This window comes from Lolium perenne, chromosome 5 (genome assembly GCF_019359855.2).
Source record: "Lolium perenne isolate Kyuss_39 chromosome 5, Kyuss_2.0, whole genome shotgun sequence".
NCBI classification, from domain to species: domain Eukaryota; kingdom Viridiplantae; phylum Streptophyta; class Magnoliopsida; order Poales; family Poaceae; genus Lolium; species Lolium perenne.
The window spans coordinates 81695720-81701719 of record NC_067248.2 but is presented as its reverse complement, the minus strand read 5'-3'; positions in this window follow the sequence as shown (position 1 = coordinate 81701719).

The window sequence follows — 6000 nt, the reverse complement described above, 5'->3', positions numbered from 1 at the left end:
TAGACACCTGAATTTTCTGGTTTGATATGTCTAGACCTTGTTTATCAACTTAATTGAATGCTTACTATATGACATAAGAAGACTATGTGCCTTGATTTTACATTTTTTTAAAAATTATGCCCATTTGAATCTTGGTCAAATCCTAGGTTTGACCATGATTTAAACAAGTTTGTTTATCAACTTGAATGCTTGCTATATGACATCAGAAGACTATGTGTTTGGTTTTTGTTTTTGAATTTGTTATGCCCATTTGAATCTTAGCTAGTCAAATCCTAGGTTTGAATATATATGTCTAGACCTTGTATATCAACTTGAATGCTTACTATACATATGACATAAGAATGTTATGTGCTTTGGTTTTTCATTCTTTTCATTTTTTTCTGAATTTTTAGGGCCATTTGAATCTTGGTCAAATCCTTGGTTTGACCAAGATTTAAACAAATTTAAAACATGAAAATGAAAAGGGAAGTCTGTATCCTTCTTAGTCACTCTAAAATGAAGCTTTTGGGATGTTCTTTAAATTTCAATGTTTGAAACCCAAAACGACTTCCCTTCATGCTAGACTTCATAAGATCGACAGGGGGTAGATACATGATTTGTCTGGTTTGGATATATCTAGACCTTGTTTATCAACTTGATTGCTTACGATATGACATAAGAAGACTATGTGATTTGGTTTTTCATTTTTCTGATTTTTTTGAATTTTGTGCCCACCCATTTGTATCTTCGTCAAATCCTAGGTTTGACCAAGATAATTTAAACAAGTTTAAAACATGAAAATGTAAAGGGAAGCATGTATCCTTCTTAGTCACTCTAAAATGAAGCTTTTGGGAGGTTTTTGAAATTTCGATGTTTGAAACCCAAAACCACTTCTCTTCACACGCTTGACTTCATAAGACGAGTTTAGGGGTTAGGGGTATAGATACATGATTTGTCTGGTTTGAATATGTCTAGACCTTGTTTATCAACTTGAATGCTTACTATATGACATAAGAAGACTATGTGATTTGGTTTTTCATTTTTCTGTTTTTTAATTATTTTTCTGCCCATTTGAATCTTGGTCAAATCCTAGGTTTGAACAAGATTTAGACAAGTTTAACACGTGAAATTAAACGAATAAGTAAGCATTGATCCTTCTTAGTCACTCCAAAATGTACCAATTGATAGTGTTAACTTTGCTTCATGGAAAAAATAATGTCATGTAAATGAGTTAACTTGGATTTCCTACCCTTCAATCCATAGGAAACTTTGTTCTAATGCACTATTATAATCAACCGAGTTTTTACACCAACAGGTCTGTCACTTACGTGTGGTGCCCACGCGTGAGGTCCCACACTTGAGTGAGCACAAGTCACGTGCAATAGGTACGCCAACTCCCAGCCATCTTCTTTGTCAAGAGAAGACGCATCAGGATGCGTATTGGAAGTCTGTGGGTCCTTCTGGATCCTTCGGTTGTCCCTCTCACACAAAAAAAAAACAAATCTCTCTCATTCTCGGCCTCGCTCGACTCGCTCGCTCGCTCGCTCGCTCGCACCTCCTGCGCACTGACAAACCCAGCACAACAGTCAACATCATCATCATCACCCGAAAAAGGGAAGACACCATAATGCTCTGCCTTTTTTCTCTCCTTCCGAGTGATCCCTCTTCCTCCGAGTTTCACTCGACGGGCAAACGCACATCTGCAGCATAGTAATAATAAAAAGGTAGAAAAATCGATATACGAATCTATAATTAAATAGGTTAAACTAGGGTTTTGCCTGTACTACAGATCAAGGTTCAAAAAAATCCAACTACGGGGTTCGAACAACACGATTCTAATCCAAGAACTTTTTCGACCTCATCCAAGTGGCCTCAAACTATAGGGTTAGCATCTAGTGCAGTATGTGTGAAAATGTATGCACTATGTGTGCTATAACTTGTATGTCTTTCAAATTTGAACCAACTTTGAATAAGTTTGAAATATTTGAAATGGGGCTTTTGGCTTAAACGTTTGAAACTCAAAACAATTCTCTTCATGCTAGACTTCATAAGACCGAGTTTAGGGTTAGGGGTAGATACATGATTTGTCTGGTTTGAATATGTCTAAACCTTGTTTATCAACTTTAATGCTAACTTCTCAGTCACTCTAAAATGAAGTTTTTGGAGGTTTTTGAAATTTCCATCTTTGAAACCCAAAACCACTTCTCTTCATGCTTGACTTCATAAGAAAAAGTTTAGGGTTAGGGGTATAGATACATGATTTGTATGGTTTGAATATGTCCAAACCTTGTATATCAACAAGAATATGCTAACAATATGACATAAGAAGACTATGTACTTTGGTTTTTAAATTTTACGACTTTTTTAATTTTACGCGCATTTGAATCATATCTTGGTCAAATCCTAGGTTTCACCAAGATTTAGACAAGTTTAACACGTGAAAACGAGTAAGTAAGCATGGATCCTTCTTAGTCACTCTAAAATGAAGCTTTTTGGATGTTCTTGAAATTTCCATGGTTGAAACCCAAAACCACTTCTCTTCATGATTGACTTCCATAAGATCGACAGATCAGTTTAGGGTTAGGGGTAGATATATACATGATTTTTTGGTTTGAATATGTCTAGACCTTGTTTATCAACTTGAATGCTTACTATACATATGACATAAGAATGCTATGTGTGCTTTGGTTTTTCATTCTCTTTTTGATTTTTTTCTAAATTTTTAGGCCCATTTGAATCTTGGTCAAATCCTTGGTTTGACCAAGATTTAAACAAGTTTAAAACATGAAAATGAAAAGGGAAGTCAGTATCCTTCGTAGTCACTCTAAAATGGAGAAGCTTTTGGGATGTTCTTGTAATTTCTATGTTTGAAACCGAAAACGAGTTCCCTTCACATGCTAGTAGACTAGCTTCATAAGATCGACAGGCCGGGGGTAGATACATGATTTGTCTGGTTTGGATATATCTAGACCTTGTTTATCAACTTTAATGCTTACTATATGACATATATAAGAAAACTATTGCTTTGGTTTTTCCTTTTTCTGTTTTTTTTTATTTTGATGCCCATTTGAATCATGTCGAATCCTAGGTTTGACCAAGATAATTTAAACAAGTTTAAAACATGAAAATGAAAAGGGAATCATGTATCCTTCTTAGTCACTCTAAAATGAAGCTTTTGGGAGGTTTTTGAAATTTCGATGTTTGAAACCCAAAACCACTTCTCTTCACATGCTTGACTTCATAAGACAGAGTTTAGGGGGTTAGGGGTATAGATACATGATTTGTCTGGTTGAATATGTCTAGACCTTGTTTATCAACTTTAATGCTTACTATATGACATAAGAAAACTATTGCTTTGGTTTTTCTTTTTCTGATTTTTTGAATTTTGATGCCCATTTGAATCTTGTCAAATTCTAGGTTTGACCAAGATTTAAACAAGTTTAAAACATGAAAATGAAAAGGGAAGCATGCAACCTTCTCAGTCACTCTAAAATGAAGTTTTTGGGAGGTTTTTGATATTTCCATGTTTGAAACCCGAAACCACTTCTCTTCATGCTTGACTTCATAAGACAGAGTTTAGGGTTAGGGGTAGATACATGATTTGTGTATGGGTTGAATATGTCCAAACCTTGTTTATCAACTTGAATATGCTTATGTGCTTTGGTTTTTTATTTTTCTAATTTTTTTTTAATTTTATGCCCATAAATCTTGGTCAAATCCTAGGTTTGACCAGGATTTAAACAAGTTTAAAACATGAAATGAAAAGATAAGCCTGGATCCTTCTTAGTCACTCTAAAATGAAGCTTTTGGGAGGTTCTTGAAATTTCCATATTTGAAACCCAAAACCACTTCTCTACATGATTGACTTCATAAGACATAGTTTAATTAGAGTTTTAGGGGTAGATATATACATGATTTTTCTGGTTTGAATATATATGTCTAGACCTTGTTTATCAACTTGAATGCATGCTTACTATACATATGACATAAGAATGCTATATATGTGCTTTGGTTTTTCATTCTTTTGATTTTTTTCTGAATTTTTAGGGCCATTTGAATCTTGCATGGTTAAACTTGGGTTTTGCCCAGTTCTAAAGATCAAGGGTTCAAAAAAATCCAACTACGGGTTCGAACAACACGATTCTAATCCAAGAATTTTTTCGACCTCATCCAAATGGCCTCAAACTATAGGGTTAGCATCTAGTGCAGTATGTGTGAAAATGTATGCACTATGTGTGCTATAACTTGTATGTCTTTCAAATTAAGTTGATAAACAAGGTCTAGACATATTCAAACCAGAATATTATACTGCATTAGTACAAGAAGTTTCCTATGGATTCATCAAGGGTAGTAAAGCCAAGTTAACTCATTGTCATGACTAAGAAGGATCCATGCTTACTTTTTCATTTTCATGTTTTAAACTTGTTTAAATCTTGGTCAAACCTAGGATTTGACCAAGATTCAAATGGTCATAAAAAATCAAACAAAATCAAGAAAATCAAAAACCAAACCACATAGTCTTCTTATGTAATATACTAAGCATTCAAGTTGATCAACGAAGTCTAGACATATTCAAACCAGAAAAATCATGTATCTACCCCCTAACCCTAAACGTTGTCTTATGAAGTCAAGCATGAAGAGAAGAAGTGGTTTTGGGTTTCAAACATGGAAATTTCAAAAACCCACCCAAAAGCTTCATTTTGGAGTGACTAAGAAGGATCCAAGCTTACTTTTTCATTTTCATGTTTCAAACTTGTTTAAATCTTTGTCAAACCTAGGATTTGACCAAGATTCAAATGGGCATAAAAATTCAAAAAAGAAATCAAAAAAATGAAACACCAAAGCACATAAACTTCTTATGTCATATAGTAATTAAGCATTCATGTTGATCAACAAAGTCTATATATATTTAAACAATAAAAATCATGTATATATACCCCCAAACCCAAAACCACTTCTCTTCACATGCTTGACTTCATAAGACAGAGTTTAGGGGTTAGGGGTATAGATACATGATTTGTCTGGTTTGAATATGTCTAGACCTTGTTTATCAACTTGAATGCTTACTATGTGATTTGGTTTTTCATTTTTCTGTTTTTTAATTATTTTTACGCCCATTTGAATCTTGGTCAAATCCTAGGTTTGAACAAGATTTAGACAAGTTTAACACGTGAAATTAAACGAATAAGTAAGCATTGATCCTTCTTAGTCACTCCAAAATGTACCAATTGATAGTGTTAACTTTGCTTCATGGAAAAAATAATGTCATGTAAATGAGTTAACTTGGATTTCCTACCCTTGAATCCATAGGAAACTTTGTTCTAATGCACTATAATAATCAACCGAGTTTTTACACCAACAGGTCTGTCACTTACGTGTGGTGCCCACGCGTGAGGTCCCACACTTGAGTGAGCACAAGTCACGTGCAATAGGTACGCCAACTCCCAGCCATCTTCTTTGTCAAGAGAAGACGCATCAGGATGCGTATTGGAAGTCTGTGGGTCCTTCTGGATCCTTCGGTTGTCCCTCTCACAAAAAAAAAAACAAATCTCTCTCATTCTCGGCCTCGCTCGACTCGCTCGCTCGCTCGCTCGCTCGCACCACCAGCGCCCTGACAAACCACTGCACAGTCAACATCACCGGAAAAAAGAATATACACCATCAATAAGAGGGGCCCCGTGACTGCTCTCCCTTCTTCTCCTTCCGAGTGATTCCTCTTCCTCCGAGTTTCACTCGACGGGCAAACACACATGTGCTGCATAGTAATAATAAAAAAGTAAAAGAATCGACTACGAATCTATTATTAAATAGGTTATAAACTAGGGTTTTCCCCAGTACTACAGATCAAGTTGAAAAAAAAAATCCAACTACGGGGTTTGATTTTGGCCTACAAATAAAAAATTAAATAAGTTGAACTAGTATTCCTCTAAAAAATCATTTTGGTTTGCATTGTTTGATAATTTTCATAGCTAGAGTGCATCACAATTTTTTGATTTCATGCTTTGCTTTGCCAATTTTGAT